The sequence below is a fragment of the Rattus norvegicus genome, chromosome 7 (genome assembly GCF_036323735.1).
Source record: "Rattus norvegicus strain BN/NHsdMcwi chromosome 7, GRCr8, whole genome shotgun sequence".
Taxonomy (NCBI): domain Eukaryota; kingdom Metazoa; phylum Chordata; class Mammalia; order Rodentia; family Muridae; genus Rattus; species Rattus norvegicus.
In genome coordinates this window covers 95,104,687-95,124,143 of record NC_086025.1, presented here as the reverse complement: position 1 = coordinate 95,124,143, position 19,457 = coordinate 95,104,687, and positions in this window count along the sequence as shown.

The window sequence follows — 19,457 nt, the reverse complement described above, 5'->3', positions numbered from 1 at the left end:
GAGAGAAGGACATCAGGTATGTTCCTTTATTCCTTGAGTAAGCTCTCTCATCAAAGCAGAGGCCAGAGGCTCACCATTTTCCATTTTGTTGAGGCTGGCAGGCCTGCAGGCTCCCATGAACCATTGTATTTGTCTCATAGTTTTAGGGTTGCAGGCATTTGTAGCTAATGCTCAGCTTTCACATGGGTTTGATTTCAAGCACTCTACCTACAGAACCATTTCGTGAGACTCCACCTTAGATATTTGGTTGAACAACTTCCTAGTTGAAATCTGAGCTCTTGGGCAACATAGCACAGGCATGAAACCTGTCAAAATTGAACTGCTCCATTCAGGTTATTAACGTCTCACAAAATTTTTATTAACTTTTATGAATTTAATGAACAAAAAGTTCATTGGAAATTAATTATATATGTTGGCAATTGCTTAAAAGTAGATGTATATCGTTAAAAGTCAGGGAGCTTCTTTCTGGGAATGTTTGGAGATTGAGATTTAACAACAGCAACAACAATAACAACCAAATGTCGACACAGGGAGATTCCTGCTTGAAACTTTCCACATATGGTTTTCACATGCACTGCACATAGCAGGAGGAATACAGAGAAACAGAAACATCCACTTTAGCACACTGCCATTGTTTTAATTGCACAATTATCAGTGAGCAATATGGTGGTGTGAGCATGTGCTCTCAATAATTGCCACCATTTCCCATGGAGTAAGCATGTATTTATTTACTACATTATTATTGCAGAAAAGTATGTGATTTTGCTGGTAGCTATGTAATTAACTTGTATCTCCCTCTATTATTTTAGCTTGAACCACATCTGGTGACTTCCAAAAAGCTGTTAGAAGCAATCCAGCATACACTTTGGAAATATGTTGAAAAGAATGCATACATTGTGAATAAGTTTATAGTTAATTCTTAACATAATTATGGATGTCAGTTTGAATTTATTGTTATATTTTCTCTAAATAACAAACAACCCTTCTTGTAGGTGCCGTTTCTTCTGATCATGTCACTATCTTTATCCAAATATCTGATTTCTTCAACACTAGAGGAGCGGTACTATTTTAAATATTATAGACTGTGGAGATTATGACACAGGATTATAAACATGTAGCATTCAAAGAATTCCCAGAATGGAGCTCTTTTTAGCACCCACCTCCCCACACACATTAAGATCTTTACTTGTCTAAGTAATTAAATTATTTTTGTTTTATTCTAATTTGTACATTCTGGGAAATAGAGAAATATTATTTTATTCCTTATGTTTTCCTAACTCAATATCCATTGTATGTGGAATATTTAAGTCTTTTTTCTTGTATACTTGTGATAAAGTGAAGCTTTCTATAGAAGTATTTACAGTTGACAGAAAGTTTAACTTCTCTTAATTTAACTGTGACATTCCCTCCTGTACTCCAACATGACCACATTCAGAAGTACATAGAGAATACTAGTCCATAGGCCTTCGTATCAGTATTTGAACTGTTTTGGAAATTATTTCTAAAGCCAAGAAAAAGCTTTGAAAAGTGGAGAAAAGAAGGAAGATTGGTATGAGACTAGAGTCACTCGGTGAATGTCATGGCAGTGAGGGCCAAGGGGTTTCTTATCCTTTTTGTTGTTTTTCCTCTTCTCATAAATCACAGACTGGATTGGAGCATCTAGCAACCTTGAAAATGGCAATAAATGTAGAAAAGGGACAACAAATCACAAGAGAAGATGTCTTTCTCCATTCAGAGGATCAGAAAAGGGCAGCTGAGCAAGAAAGAAATCTTTCAACCCTCATTTGTCACGTGTGGCAGACAAAACCATAGCCCTACCTCATCTTATCAGTCAGTGCCATGGGGACCTGGATGCCCACTCTGCCAAGGAAAAGTTTCTTTTTTTAGATGATATTGGAGAGGATAGACTATTGAGACTTTCATTTTCCCCTGAAAGAATTAAGTCATCCTTTCCCCATTTCCCATCGCCTCCCATATCACCAGGCACTGCCAGCCAGAGTGGTAGCAACAGAGGATCTGGGTGCAGGTAAACAGCTACCCATCCAGGAGTAATATGGAGCTTCCATTCTAAGTATACATACCAACCAAGGGAGACATCTGGACTTCTACCTCTGCCAAGTTGTTATGGGGTGGTGCTGTTTTCTTCTTGTTGGTTTGGTAAGAAAAGAGAGTTACTACTGTGGGAAATTACATTTCACTGTCCTAAATGCCAAAAGTTCAGGAAAGAAGTCATAAAATATAATCAATAGACACAGATACAACAGGGATGTAAGCATGGTCCAGCAGTCATTTTAAAGCCCGCATTTGAAAAATATTTCAACTAGACTTAGGCAAAGGAATGAAGGAGCTGAAGAGGATTGCAATCCTATAAAAAGAACAGTATCCACTAACTGGACCACCCAGAACTCCCTGGGACTAAACCACCAACCAGAGTATACATGGAGGGAACCATGGCTCCAGATACATATGTAGCAGAGGATTGTCTTATCTGACATCAATGGGAGGAGAGGCCCTTGGTCCTGTGGAGGCTTGATGCCCCAGTGTAGGGGGATGCTAGAGTGGTGAGGTGGGAGTGGGTGAGTGGGTGAGTGGGTGGAGGAGTACCCTCACAGAAGCAAAGAGAAGGGGGAGAGGGGGAATGGGATGGGGGGTTTGTGTAGGGGCAACTGGGAAGGGAGGATATCATTTGAAATGTAAATGAATAAAATGGTTGATAAAAATATAAAAAGAAAAACATGAAAACACTTTGAAAACAGGTACAAAAAAGGTATTTAAACTAATAAAATAAGTAAGTCACTGGGTTTTCTCAACAGCAGAGTAAAATTCACTGAAACTTAAGGTTCAAGGATAAAAAGGTCTCAGTTTGAGCACCATGAAGAGAAAGATTGCAGTCAAGGAACGCATAAACAGAGAAGCCAGACTTCAGAACGAGAGTATAAAGATAGATGAGGAAACTAGACAGGCTGTTGTGAGAGGGACAAGGGGAGGATAGAAGGAGGGTGGGGAGACCAAGAGTACACACAAGCGAAGAACATGGAAGACAGGATATGATGGTGGGCATAAAGATAAGAGGACCAAGAGGATGGGAAAAGAATGGGGGAAGAAAATCAACTAAACCACTTCTCCCGCAAACTACATCATGAAGCCTAATGCTGTATGTGATAATTAAAAACCCAGAGTTACAGTGACCTGTAAAATTCATGTAAAGATCCAACACTGATATGAAAGTCCAAGAAGGAGAGAAAAATGTAGGTGGCACTAAAAGTTATTTGAAGAAATAATGACCGAATTTCTCAAAAGCCACGGCCCTATAGATACAATGTGTTCAGAAACCTTAACTGTAATGAGCTCTGAGAAATCCACAGCTGCTTGCACAAGACACTCTGTATGACTTAAATACACAATAACCAAACCCCTAAAAACTAAGTAAGACAGAAGCAACATTATATTGCCAGAGGAAAAGAATACAAATGATAATGTGTGTCTCATCAGAAACCACAGAAGCTGTGAGTGACAGTAATTTTTTTCTTTTATTGGTTACTTTATTTACCTTTCAAGTGTCATCCTCCTTCCCAGTTTCCTCTTCCCAACCCTCCAATACCATCCCCCTTCCTGCTGCTTCTATGAGGATGTGCCCTACCCACCCACCCACTTCTGCCTCACTGTGATAGCATCCCCCTATGCTGGGGCATTGAACCTTCACAGGACCAAAGGTCTCCCTTTCCATTGATGCCTGATATGCAGCTGGAGCCATGGGTTCCTCCATGTGTACTCTTTGGTTGATGATTTAGTCCCTGGGAGGAATGAAGGGTCTGGTTGGTTGATATTGTTGTTCTTTTTATGGGGTGGCAAACCCCTTCAGCTCCTTCAGTCCTTCCTCTAACTCCTCCATCGTGGTCCCTGTGCTAAGTCTGATGGTTGGCTGCAAGGGTCCGCATCTCTATTGGTCATGCTGTGGCAGAGCCTCTCAGGAGACAGTTATATCAGGCTCCTGTCAGCATGCACTTCTTGGCATCAGCAACAGTGAAAGTGATTTTTGCCAATTCATAAAAGACTGGAAATGCTACCTGAGAATTCTGTATCCTGAGAAAATATCCACCTTGAATAAAGATGAAATGAAGATATTTTCAGAGGAAAATAAACTCAAAGAATTATCAAGAAAGGGTTTTCTCAAAATACAGCTCTTTAAATAGGAAGTAAATGACAAAATAAGATGAATCTTAGGCACAAGGGAAGAAAAGTACAGAAGAGAAAGAATAAAAATATGTGTGAGTCTGTACACTTTCCTTCTCTCTTTGAAATTTGTTTATTGTGTTTGATGGTTTACACCAAAATCACAACACTGACTGCATTAATTACCTTTCTGTTGCTGTGATGAAACACAGCATCCAAAAGCAACTTATAGAAGAAAGAGTTGATTTCTTTTTATGTTCCAGAGAGATGAGTCTGTCATGGTAGGAAGACATGGCAGCCAGAAGACCATAACAGTGGGAGGAACAGGACATTGAGAAATTGCATCTCAACCACGAACTGGAGGCAGAGAGAAAATTGGAAGTACGATGAGGCTATACAATCTCAAAGCTTACCTCCAGTGACAAACTTCTTCCAGAAAAGCTCCACATCCTTGCACATCCTAAACCTCTCCAAATAATGCCACCAACTGGGAACAGAGTGTTCTAATATAGGGGGCTATGTGGGGGCATTTCTGTTTCAAACCATTGTTGTAAATATTTAATCTCAGACAGGGTTTCTGCCCCACCTAGACCATTCAGTTCCCAGATAAAAGACACACAACTGTTATCTTTATCATATACTTTAATTAACACTAGATCTGGGTAGATATCTATGCTCTAAGGTATTAGAATCTACTTCCCCATCCATAACCCAGAGTTACAATTTGCCATGTTCCATCTCGGCAGCTCTTAACTCCAGTTGGCCGGCTCTTATGGCCATGTGCTCATAATTCATTTAACCCATGGCGTCTTTTCCACCCTCCACCTTTTCTCTCTCTTCGGGGTTCTGCTCTGACATCAAGCCCAGGGTCAAAGGAGCCCCCAAATCCCACCTATCTCTTTACTCACCATACAGGGATAACTTGGGGGATAAGGTTACAGAGTGCCACCCATCCCAGAGATAGTATTTAGCATTACAATACAAGCAAAAAGCCAAACCTCAACAAACACATCTTGATTTGCTTATTAAAGTATGTCAAAGTAGAAAGCATTTAAGGCTATTTATAAAAAAAATAGTGATGAGAGGTAGAGTGGTCTTGAAGGAGACTAATGGAGTTATTTTTTGGTAGCTTGAACATATGAATCCATATATATGGCAAAATAGCACAGGATCACACTAACATTGTACTTCTGTCAGTGCAAATTTTGATATTTGCCATGGTTACTGGAAATATAGCATTTGGTGCAACTAGGTGACGGCTAAAGAAAACCGTCAAATACACCACTCAGATAATTAGAATTATCTAAAAGTTTTATAACATGCAAAATATCAAAATCTGAATTCACATTGAAAAGAAAATGCTTTTATATCATTGTTTATTGCGACACTTTTCACAAGGGACAAATTATTAAGTTAGCCTAGATACCTATTGCTAGAAGAAGATAAAGAAAATGAGGTATGGTTATGATTTTCCTCCCAGTTGGCTAGCGTTGTTAGTGTTAGATGGTGTGATGCATCTGATGCGGGAGAATTCGCAACAGTGCTTCTTAGCTGTGGGCCCTGTGTGTAACGATATTCACCGGTGCAATCATGGCAAGTCTGTTATGGGGGTAACTAAACACTTTCTGATTGGATTTGATCTGAGACCTGTTCCAGGGGAGGAAATTCACATCTGGATGTGGCTTGGAAAGGTCATAGGCTCTTGGAGAGATGCTATTGTTCTTTTGTTAAATGGAAACTATATGCCTATCAATTGTGTTCTAAGTCATTGTGCTCATGCCCATACAACTGTGCTGCTGTCAACTTTAATTGAAGAGATTTTTTGCAATGAACAGAAGCAACTGCAGAGACCCAAGTGGAGAAAGGGTGAGAAAAAGTAACTGTTGAATACTTGGTCCAGTGAGGATTAACTTCACCTTCTCCAAGTCTTAGGGAATGTTATAAAGGGAATAAGGGGGGAATATAAGAAAAAGAAAAGCCAAAGAAGCTGGAATAGGGAAGGGGTATAGTATTGAACAGTGGGTATTGGGCATGACATGGTTGTCTATTGTACTTCAAATTCAACAGAGCTGTGATTGACTACACAGAATCTGTACAAATTTGGGGGCACATCATTATCCTGTATGGAACAGGGAGGAGTATAGGAGGACCCACGTCTTCATGAAGATTTATACATAGTTTATAGTTGATGGTGGAGGGAAAGACATTTTGTACAGTGGCCACTGGGAAGTTGGTGTCATTCTTCAAACAAACCATCATCCATGGTTCTATAAGCAACTTCAACGAAACACATTGGGTCATTAGAAAGAAAAGATACAGAAGTAGAAGGGAGCCTATTTAGGAAGAGGAAAGTGATGAGTAAGAGAGGAAGAAGGGACAACAGGGTGAATAGGATCAAAGTACCCTGTGTTCACATACAAAGGAGTCACTATGCAAACCCAGCATTATGTATAACTATTACATGCTAATAAAACACTAAGAAGAAAAAAAATCATTGCAAAGATAAGGCCACGGTCTAGAAAGTGATTGCTCTGATGAGGAGAAGAATGGAAAGGCGCAGGAAATTAACATGCAGGTACCTGAAAGTTGAAAAGTTTATAAAAATACTTTATTGTCTTGGGCAGAGAAATATTTTGTCCAAATCTAAACACATGCACACACACACACACACACACACACACACACACACACACAGAGAGAGAGAGAGAGAGAGAGAGAGAGAGAGAGAGAGAGAGAGCACTTGTAAGCAGAAAGGAGACCAGCAAGAGGGAGAAATGTACATAGACAATAATGGAGTCAATAATAAACCAAGTGTAGACATGTATTTAAATTGTCACAAAGAAATTCTTTGCTCTACACAATACATAGAAGCTGTACTCTTTTTGCCAACTTGAAACAGTCTAGAGACACCAGGGAGCTGTGGGAACACTTTCTTGCTTGTTAATTGGTGGCTGAGTATACATCTCACTGTGGGCAGGATAGAGATGATGGATTTTCATCTATAATCTGAAATACACCTGTGTCTTTCAAGTTGCGTTTGGTCAATAGTGCTTTTCACAGCAACAGAAAGTTAACCATGACAATGTGACTAATAGAAAGTTTATATCTGGATAAGGATTGAACCAAAAAGCTCAGCTACATCTTTGCTGACTGTCATAAACACCAGACTGAGTAAAGCCCCACATAAAGTTTTGTGCTACCTGACTGTATTTTTGAAATTATTTAGTAAAGGCAAAGACATAGGGGCAGAACTAGATCAGTACATTTCTGGAAATGGGAAGATGTATTTTCTATTCGAGGAAAATTTTGAAGTGATGCAAGTTTTATCTGATGGTAGCAGGTATACAACTATTTGAAACACTTATGAGACTCTAAATTACATCTCTATACGCCCAATTTAATAAAGTAAAAGGATCGATCCATATCCAAGATAGTTGAATATACATGTTGTTTTTCCTTTTGCACCACTTAAAGACAATCTGGTAACAAACATGATTGAGCAAACAACACTGTTTCTAGGATTTCAGTGATAGATCTGTGACTATAGAAGTTATATCCCTTGGGTGCATAGAGACGAACGAATGTTATGAACAGAGACATCATTTCAAACAACTTCCTAACTGGGTAGTTTTCGTTAGCTAGTTTATCGTGCTACTGAGGATTTAAAAATTCTCTACTTCTTTCTCTACATCCATGTGGGCAACAGGGTTTTGATAACTGCTGTCACTTGGCCCCCCATGGTTCAGAAAGTCTTCCTGATAATTGAAGGGTTTGCATAGATTTGAGACTATGTAATTATGGTCTATAGGATTAGTTGAGCAGAACTGAACCCACACAGTTTACAGTTCACTAAACATTCACTTAAGCGTCCACATATGTATGGCAAGCTATAAATACTATTCACTTATTACAAGAATGTGGTTCTGATAATTGCCAACAATTTTATTCACCAGAATGTTGGTGACATCTGTGGATAGGAGAATTAGAGTGTGCCTCTCATTCTCCCCCCTCCCCCACCCTCCTACCTTCACCCCTTGGTCTTTTTTGTCTTTTGAGTTTTGGCTGTTTCTGTATTGTCTTCTGATCCCATTGATACTGGTTCTCACTTGTATTGCAGCGATCTTGGATTTGGAGGTAAGTTAATAGAATGATTTCACTAGATTAATTCTCAGTTGTAAATGGAATTTAATCTGCCCCAAACACACCTTTTAGCCTCTGGTGCCTTCATCTCCTCATTATCCAAATTGCATAAATATTTTAGCAATTTGATGTTTGGTATTCATGAAATACTTTCCTCCCAAGATTTAGCTTTTTCTATTTTTGTGGCAATATGCCTGCTTTAATCATTTCATTTGAAAATCCTTTTCTTTTGACACTACAATGATGGGCCATATTTTATAGATTATCTTGGCTTTTGGCTTATGTGAATAATTTCCAGGTAAGCATCACTCTGCAAACAAGCCCATACTAGCACAAAACCATTGATATGTTCTGACCACACACCCCACCCCCTGTCTAAGGCATGGATAGTTTAATTTTTTTACGTGTTTAATTTTTAGATCAGTCTCAGGAGGCAACTCTAACACTAACAGTTCATGCGTATGTAATAGCATAGCGAGTCTTCCCCATCAGAGCTGTTCCTATGAGCTATCCTGTATATGAAATTGGCACAGTACTGGAGAGCTGGCCAGTGACGTGTCACGTGCATTCACAGTAGTCTTCTCCTGTACTGTCCTTGCTCCATTCCTGTGCTGAGTTTGAACTTCAATTGCCTCCTTTTTTTCTGTTTATTGAGTTATTTTCTGTTAGTAGTCAGCTCTGTACTAGGATTTGGAGTGTTTCTATGAGTAAGTGGGCATAAAGACAGAGGAAAAAAAATCATAAATTAGTGACATTATATGTGGAAGGATAGTGATAGAGAGAAAGGTGAAGAGGTATGTGGATGTAGCAAGCATCAGGAGCCAGCAATGGAACCATAGAAAATTTTAGTGGGAAGTTAAGACAGATCTTACAGACAAGTGATGTCATAACAGAATCTTGCCGTTAATCTAAAGAGTGTTGTTCTGGGCATAGAAAGCAGAGACTGAAGGTGGAATGCGAGCTTTTCATGAACTAAGGTTCAGTGATGAGGGGTGTTCCAGAAAGAAATACAATAAACTAACGGAATCCAGTTCAGGGCTCTGTCGGCCACCATTGGATTAGAATCAAGTCTGTCTGCTACATAACAGAAACTGGCTTTTGCCAGCTGCTTTGTTCAATAGGCTTTGTAAGAAAATCATTATTGAATCAGTTAGTGTGGGTTCCATTAGCCAATTCTTGGTGTACAGATAAACTAGAAACACTCAATCTTGTTTCTAGCAAGGCTTGGGATAATTCTGAAACTGTTCAATCATCCCCTGTAAATATGAATTAAGCATTTACAGTTGTATTAAATATTCGGAAGATAGGAACCAAAACAGTCTATCATGTAATTGTACATATTTGTGCATTTACAAAATGCATATTCATGAGAACTATGTAAATATATATTTAGTAATTTCCTCTCTCATGTGAAGAGCCCTGTCTGATCTACAGATGGTAACTTCCTTGCATTTAATTATGTGAGCAGCACAGTAATTCATTCTGAAATTATCCTCAGAAAAAGACCTTTGTCTGGTCCTTGCTATGAGTTCACTGCTCTTTAAACTGAGCGATAAACATTCTATACAATATCTATCTTTGCAGGGGTTCTATGGGGGAGAAATGAGTTTATTTTTCCAGATAAATATTCTTACATTCTAATCCTGTTCCTTATGGAAGTGCTGTTCACACTGCTTGCCACCAAGAGTCACAGAAGAAATGTTTAAGTGAGTACGTGCCTAGATTTGGTGTGGCTTTGACGTTCCAGACACACGATCACCCTTCCTTTCCACTCAGAACTGCAGACTGGGTCAGCTGTAGGGACGTACACCTGTGATCTCAGCTAGAGAAGGCAGAGTCAGGGAGACTGATGTAATGAAGCCTAGTCTAGCCTACATAATGACTTCTGGGTCCACCAGAGCTACCAGTAAAGCCCTGTGTTGGTTTGTTTGCTTGTTTGTTTGAGACAGGATTTCTCTGTTTAACAGCCATGGATGTCCTGGAACTGGCTTTGTAGGTAATCTAAGCTATCCTGGAACTCACAGAGATCTGCCTGCTTCTGCTTCCCAAATGCTGGGATTAAAGGTATACACAACCTTTGCCCAGCCATAAAATCCTGGAATTTTTGTTTTGTTTTGGTTTTGTTTGTTTGTTCTTAAATACACATTGAAAATTTCAGAATTGAAAATAATGATAATATTTAATCAAGTCTAATTTATTAAAAATAGTTCCAACTTTATATGGCATAAATTAGTAACATAAACTCTCATGGCCATTTATGATAACTCTATTATATTGTATCATATCAAGAACTCTCTGGATAGAAGATAAGGAGAGAAAATGTTTTCTAATTAATCTTCTAGACCAGTATTTGGGTAAGCCTGGGGAATTTAGGACGGTTCTGGAAGCATGGGCCACTACTATTTAGATTTCTTCTTTGTGTGACTAGGAGATTTTTGACTTAACAGGAAGAAAGGACTTCTGATTTTAGAAGGTGACATAGTTAATCAACTTGAGGGGGTTTTGTCACCTTGTTTAATCATAGTTAAAACAACTCCTCAATGTAACTCACAAGGTTCTCTGTGACCTGTCTCTCCAGATCTCTGACTTTAACTGGTCCCCTTCACTCATCTGTGCAGGACATCACTGGCTACCTTCCTGCTCTTAAACCAACCCACGCTCCCCGCAGTTCTTAGGTCCACAGTATTATGAACGACCCAATCATAGCAGGGCTCTTCCCCGACAGGACTTTACTAAAAAAGGACCTCTTCAGTAGGGTTTTACACCCTCATTTTATTCAAGATCTCAACTACCTTGTCCAACATTTCAATTCCCCTCTTTTGATCAGTTCTTCGAACCCCCGACTACTCCTCTTCCACGGTGCCTTTTCCGTATTCCCCTTGTTGATTCTCTAGCCCTGCAATAAAGAAGCACATTCCACAAGGGCAGGCGTGCTGTCTGTCCTGTTCACTGCTATATCATTGGCATCTTGAATAGTGCCAGCTACAGGGTACGATTCAATAAATATTTACAGAGGAGATGAATGTCTGCACACTGAAAAACAAAAATAAAGATCTTTATAGTGATGATTTAAGAGCCCAGACCATTTCAGAAGTAATCACATAATGAGGGAAGAGGAGAGGGAGACAGACTGTGTGTGTACTGGAGACTGTGCTGACAGATTTTCAAAAACGCTTTCAGCTTCTCATAAACCTGGGTTACACTGTGGTCTATTTCTACCCCTCTTCCCCCCAACCTTGCCCTTCCTTTCGAGTTACCTTTGTGGATTGATTTTTATTACTATCAAAAAATATCTGTGCAAAAGGACAAGAGTCAAGTAGGTGATGTTAATTATTTTCTCAGCACACAGGGTGCCTCAGAATACGGGATTCACACAGTAAACTGCTTTGTGAGTTTTCTTCCCAGCTTCCTCTCTCTGATAACTAGGTCACAGACAACTGGTGTTTCCCATGTGGGAAACGGAGCACGAGTATGCATAGAAATCGCCGTCTCCTCTTCCTTTGCTTTTCAAGCACTGCTGAATGCCTCCTAAGGATTTCGTCTGCTTGGAGCTCTGCTAATGTTTCCACTCTCGTGGAAGTTGGTGGCGCCAGGGGCTGATGCATGCTCTGACTACTGACTCGAAACACGCTTTGATGAATTAGCACAAGATGGCCAGCCATTTACTTTAAATTTTACCCTTGATTCTTCCTCCAGCAAACAATTAAGGAGCAGCAGTGGCTTCCTGCAGGGGAGACCAATGCCTTCTGTCCTCTGTGGAAACCGCTTGGCATTCTTCCAAATGATGAATGGCATGGACCATTTTCCCTCAGCTTCCAAACACCCGAATAAATAAACATACAAACACGTGAAACAAATTCAAAGCACAAACAAGAGACCCCATCTCGATTACCAGCCACTCCTGTGTCTCAACAAACAGGCTGGAGAACATATCCTTGAACCTAATAAAGCGAGAAGCCAAGGAGCAATGAGAGGCCACAGGAGTAAGTGGGCCCAGTGACAAGACGCATGTCCTCCTCGCTGGGTGAGTAGCCGCGATCAACCTCAAAAGCTCCTGAGTAAGAGGAAAATGTCTCTTTAACAGTATTAAGGGACAATTTATTAAGTACATCCTTCTAGGGAAGCACAAAGACAGTGCAGGCCCTGGCATTTGCATTATTTCCAGACAACAGCGGAGCAGAAAGGGACACTGATTTATTTCAGAGCAAGTACAGGTGAATTTAATGTCTCTTGGGACTGAGCCAGAGGGGACTTAACCCATTCCAAGGTTCTCGGTGCTTGAAGAGGAGCTGTGGGCTTTTGGCCTGGTCTAACTAACTTCTTTGGTTAAATTCCACGTCCCTGAACCCGCCTTTCCCAGTCGCAATCATGAAGGCACTTGAAAGGGGAGGGGAGAGGGTATAAACAGGAGGTCTGATTTTAGGCCTTTGCTAAGCTAATTCCTTTCAGGGTTGCAAATAGGTTAATCCTTTTAAGATTACATGATCTCTCTGGTAAAATGTGTCGATAATACCCCCTTAGAGGACTGCACTGAGGATAATGCAGGAAAATGTGGTAGAGTCATTCATGAATGGTCTAAGTGTCATTGTTTTGGGATGACATCATTTAGGATTCCCGAGGCACAAACGAAATTTAGAGATTATCTTCAGATATTGTTATTCAGCTAAGTTAACCAACAGAGGGATTTTTATTTCTTAAAAAGAATAGTCTAGAAGTGGCATGTGTGTGTATGGGGGGTGTTACAGTTACCGCTTAAACTTTGGCATTAGAGAATTATTAGATGCGAAAGGTCATAGTGGAAACTACCTTGAGCATGTCTCTCCCAAGCAGCTTCCTTGGCAGATTGAGAAACTGAGGCTCAGGGAAGCAGAGTAGACCATGAGATAGCATCTTAGGAGATAATTCTAATATTAATTGCTTATTATTATTTTATCTTGAAATTTACCACACACACACACACACACACACACACACACACACACACACACACACACACAAAGTGCTCAATAAAGATTGGTGAAGAAATAGGATTCAGTCATATCTCACACCATCACTGTAGCTTTTGACAATGGCAGCTTAGATTTTTCTCTTCGGATCTACATTCCAGCATCCCTTATTTAAATGTCGACTCTGGAGATGGAGAGATGGCTCAGAGGTTAATGACACTTACTGTTCTTTTAAGAGTATTAACCAGATTTAGGTTCCCAGTTGCATATTACTGGCTCTGTGGGATTACTGTCTGTAATCCCAGTTCCTACAGAGTTGTAACTCCAGTGCCCTTTCCTGGTCTCTGCAACTACTCACACACGTGGCATATGCACACCCACATACTTACAACTAATACATATCAAGACACCTAAGTATAAAACTGATTGATTAGCGGAAGTATGTTACCATGAACATGGCTCACAGAAAGCCAATCACTACTTGATCAAGACCGGGAGTTTCATGGCTATTCTGAGCTCTTTGAAATCTTGAAAGCATCTCCTTCTTATTGTAGCATTGGAACAGTTGTAAGCTATGTGATTTGCAAATACATTTAAATTTTAATTAATTCATTGATTTAATTTAATCCTTACCATAATATGGACAAATAGACAATATTATTTCCATTTCCATGAACAGAATATGGATGCCGTAAGAGTCTCAGTGAGTAAGATGTGCCAATAGATGGACCAATAGAGTAAGACATGCCAGAGTACTCTCTCTCTCTCTCTCTCTCTCTCTCTCTGTCTGTCTTTCTCTCTCTCTCTCTCTCTCTCTCTCTGTGTGTGTGTGTGTGTGTGTGTGTGTGTGTGTGTGTGTGTATGTATTTTCTGGGGCCAGAAGAAGTTGTCAAATTCCCTGGAGCTGGTGGGATGCCTAATGTGGGTACTGGGAACCTCATTAGAGCTTTCTGGGAGAGCAGTGCTCTGTGTCTCTGTCTCTGTTTCTCTGTCTCTCTCTGTCTGTCTTTGTCTCTGTCTCTCTTTCTCTCTCTCTCTCTTCCCTATTTTATTTATTCTCTTAAACAATGCATCCTAACCACAATAGACCCCTCCCTCCACTCTTCCCAGCTCCAATTTCCACCCCTGCCATCCACCCCAGATCCACTGCTCTTCTGTTTCTCTTCAGAAAAAAGCAGCACTCTCAGTGATATGAACTAAACATGGCATAACAGGAAACAACAAGACTAACCATAAACCCTCATATCAAGGCTGGAGAAAGCAACCCAAGAGGAGGAAAAGGGTGCCAAGAGCAGGCAAAAGATTCAGACACCCCCAGTCCCACAGTATATATTCAGAGGATGTGGTGCAGACCATGCAGACTCTGTGATTGGTGCTTCAGTCTCTGTGAGCCTCTATGAGCCCAGCTTAGTTGATTCTGGGGCTATGTTGAGAGCAGGTCCGTTGCTGTCCAGCTATCTCTCCAGCCTCAAGTCCAGGTCACTTCATTCATTGCACTAATACAAGTGATGAGACAGAGCAAATAGGAAAAGAGAGCAGGCTCTTCAGGGAAGGGTTAGAAAGGTAAATACAGATATGTAAAATAACAATAAGGTTGCCTGGGAAAGCCACAAGACGTCATATTAGATACTAATTATAAAAGGAGAAATAACAAAAACATTATCATACAAATATTTGTATATATACATATATATGTAACTACTTGTATAGACATATATAATTTAGTTTTAACGAAGCTTGCTAATTTGAACTGATGGTGTTCCCTTTTAGTCCCAAAGACCACCTAACTAAAATTTTAATCCTAGACATTTGAACTCTCTTCTGAATGATTAGCCAAGGCTATTCAAGAGACTTCTAAAACCAAAACAGACATCTTTAGATGTGTTTCTTTATCAGTCCTTATCTTGTTTTCTACTACAGTAGTTTGAATTAAAAAAATGTTTCTCAAAGGCTCATATATATGAACACTTGCTTTTCAGTTGGCAGAACTATTTGGGAGAGATCACGACCTTTTAGAATGTGGAGGCTTGCTGGAGGTAGCATGTCACTGGATGGAGGTGGGAGGTTGGCCTTTGAGAGTTAAGAGTTGTGAACTACTTCTGGTTCATACTTCCTGTTTCTTGAGTGTAGTTGACATGTGATCTGCCAGCTTATTGTTCCTTCATTCTGCTGCCATGCTTTTCCCACCACTGAAGACATCTACCCCTCCACAATTGTAAGCTCTAACACGTGTCTCCTTAAGTTGCCTTTGGCCATGGTTTGTGTCACAGCAACAGGAAAGTAACTAAGACACTCAAAATTTCATTTAGCATCCATCTGGTTATCAGGCTTGGTACTGAATGAAGCAATAATGAATAAAGCAGCCTTTACCCTGTGCAGAGATAACAGACGATGGCTTGTTGGTTTGGAAGTAATTGAAATGTACGTAGCCTTTTTAAAGCACCAGCCCCATTGAACACAGCTCAAAAGGGTTAATAGGTATAAACACCTAACTGTAGGAATTTGGAATAGTCAGGTAAATCCCTGTCCAAGGATTCACTGCCACCTTAGTAGCACAAGAATAATTAACGACAATCTCAGCAGCCACCCCCTTCAGGAGGGTTGGGTTCTCCAAATCCCTGCTCAAAATCTTTACTCACTGATGCATGCCCCAGCCTCACTTGGATGCGATGAATGAAAGGTGGGTATGACACATCCAAATGGAATCTGCAAATCGCTGATCCTTTAAAACCTACTTTTGTAAATACCAATAAAACAAGTCTCGACACTCACTCATTCCTCAATTCATGCAATTCATTCAACCTAGAGCCAGGGAGGAGGGTAGCTCCATTGGAAGAATGGTCTTCCACTCATAGGTCTCACCAGAAACTAAAAGCTGCCTTCCTACCCCTCCCCTTCTCCTGATGAGGAGTCAATTATTCTGTAATCCTTCTGGTTCCTGCCTTCTCTTTGTCTAAGCAACAAAATTGATATGTCTGCCAAATGAATGATTCCACCCCAAAGTGCTACAGTCTGGAAGCAGAACTTCCTAGGTACTCTAAATATTTGTTCAATGAATAAATGAATGGACAGATAAGAAAAGAACAGCAAAACCCAAGCTCTGGCTTCATCCCTCACCAGTTGCCCAACTTCATGGCAGGTGGGCAGGTGTTTAATCTGTGTGTCCCTCGGTTTCTTGCCTTTCTAAATCAAGAATAGATTATAGATTATACTAACATATTTCAACTATATAAATCACATGTCATTCATTCTGCACCCCAAAATGATTTTTTTTATCATTTTCCAAGGTGTGTGTGTGTGTGTGTGTGTGTGTGTGTGTGAACTTGGAGCCATGAGGGTGATGTTATGCAAGTAGAAAAGGCAGAGCTCTAGTAGTTGAATCAGATTAAGCTATAGGAAGAGATGAGATATAAGAAAACTAGCTCTTCAGTGTTGTCACTAAAATTGAGTTGCTGGTTGATGTTGTATTACATAGCTATTAGGTTCTGGAGAATGAGAAATAGGACACAGAGTATGTATCTGGAACAAAAAAGGCTAGTACCCAGTACCCTATGAGAGAAAAAGATAACTACGAGTGTGTGTTGGGAGGACATTATATGTTGTAAGGTATAGAAAATGAAAGACAAAATTAATCTCATGCACCCAGAGGCTTCACAGTTGCTGGATCTTCCAATATTCATTCATTCTCTTGTGCTTTTAAAAAAACTATGCTCATTCATTTCTTCATTAAAGGCATATCTTTGGATACCTGTTAACCTCTTAAGTATTTCATTGGGTTCCAGGTAAATGGGTAGTACAACATCCCTAATCATGTTCTTTAGGGTTCACTGAGGACTTCTTGATGTTTCACAAGCATAGAAAATAACCTGGAAGATAAAAGCATTAGTCAACTAAAACAAGCACAGGACTTCTACAAGTAATTCAATTGGAAGGGCATGGATAGAGTGTGAACCATGTGTTGTTGGACGCTGAGACTGTCATGTCTCAGACAAGGAAACTAAATAGAGGCCAGTGAATGGGAAAGTGGTATAGCCAAGACCACAGTTCATAGTGAAGAATTTAGTGCATATGGACTGGAAGTCTGGGAGCTAGCCATGTCAGAAAAAGTAAGAGTGACTTAGCTATCTGCCTTAGGAAACCAATGAGTAGAGAGATGCCCAGGCGGAAGCGATGGCTGGAGGGCTTGATGGTAAGAGGATGCAGGGTTCTGTATAAATCAGAGTAAAGGGGGCCAACTACGTTGGAAATTGGAGAAGGGCAATGAGCTATCAAGTAGAGGAAGAGGGAGCCTGAGTGTAAGGAGGAGACTTTTTTTTTATATCATAATTGCCAGGACCATAATTTTAACTGTTGGAAGACTTGATAGTCCACTTCAGTGCGGTGCCAAACTCAGTATTTTCTTCAGATTTACTTGCCCCCTTAGAACATGAAGTGGATTTGCTTTATTGACATCTGCTCCATGCTTTTACACTGAGAAAATTTTATTGTACCTGAAGATGACTCAACCAGTCCAAACTGAATTGACATTGATATGCCATTGATAGAGAAAGCTGGGGGGAAATCACCAAATCCCTCCAAATTCCATATATTAAAATTAAATAAGGCTGCAAGGATGGCTCAGTGGCTCTTGTTCTGCAAGGAGGCAGACCTGAATATGAATCTTTAAAATCCATGTGAAAAGCCAACCACAGAATATTATAGTCTCTGTCTGCTTTTGCCCTTCCGTTTCTTCCAATTTCCCATGCTCCTGCCTGAAGGACATAAGCAGAAATGTCATTTAAAGACAGGCATTCCCATCTCTTTTCTGTAGTATCCTTGTATATATCTCCCTACGGACTTCCCCTCACAATTACAATCCTATTACCGTCCACGTATTAGTATTATTTTATAAGCATGGAGAAAGAACTGTACCTATTTCTCTTGCCACTCTATCACCCACTAAAGGTCTGATAGTAGTATTTACTGATTAACATCAGTGGTGGGATGTGTGTGTTCACTTCTTTCAAAAACTGTCTCTACAAAGGACACTCCTGAAAACAAGGGTACTGGGGTGTGGCAAGCAAGTGTTCTCTCTTCTGTCCATTCTATACATTCTGTTTGCAGAGAAGGAATTTGTCTCTGATGAAACTACATGTGGTGTCCTGCAGTGGCTCATAAATTTCACTTGACAGAAACAGCTGGGCAAACTGCCTAAGAATTGGTCGAGTCTATTCAGTAGTTTTGGGGTGGGCCCCTGGAATGGAGAAAATTGTAATGTATTTTCTACCCCTCTTTCTTCTTCATTTCTCTCTTTATCTTAATCTCTTTCCTGCCCCAACCACCAAGACATTTGTTCAACATTGTTGTTTTCTTTTTATCATTCTTCTCTCATATATTACATTCTGACTGCAGTTTTCCCTCCCTTGCCTCACCCAATCTCTCTTCCCCATCCTCTCTTTCCCCTTGTATCTCCCCATTATCTCCCCTCAGAAAAGAATAGGCATTCCTGGAGCATCAACCAAATACAGCATTAACAAACTCCAATAAGACTAGGCATATATTCTCTTATCAATGCTGGATGAGGTGACTCAGTAGGAGAAAAAAGGGGTCCCAAAAGCAGGTGAAAAAGTCAGGGACATCCCCTACTCTCACTATTAGGAATCCTACAAGGGCACTGACTTACACAACCATAATGCATATACAGAAAACCTAGGTCAGACCTGCACATGGTCCCTGATCTCTGTAAGTCCACTTAAGTCCCTGTCAATTGATTCTATAGGCCCTGTTCTTGTGGTATCCTTGACACCTCTGCTCCTTCAATCCATCCTCCCCTTCCTCCCTGAACTCCACATATTTGGCTCTGAGACTGTGCATCTGTTTCCATCAGTTGCTAGATGAAATTGGATTTTTTTCGGATGTTAAGCTAGACTGCAATCTCAGCACATTCTGTAGGCAGGACAAGCTGTATGTCAGAGGTTTTGTGACTGGGTTGGTGTCTCAATTCCTCCCCTTGATGCATTGAGTGGTTACAGAAGATAGTTGATTCACATTAAGAGACAGAGTACTGAGGCTGGAGTCTGGAGTTTTGATTTGGGAAGATAGATCCTCTCCGCTCAACTATTTACTCTCTCCCCCCACCCCCCTACCCCTCAGCTTTAGGGACTCCATCTGTACCATGTCATAAACAATGTACTTCTCAGGGATATCTAGAGAATATGA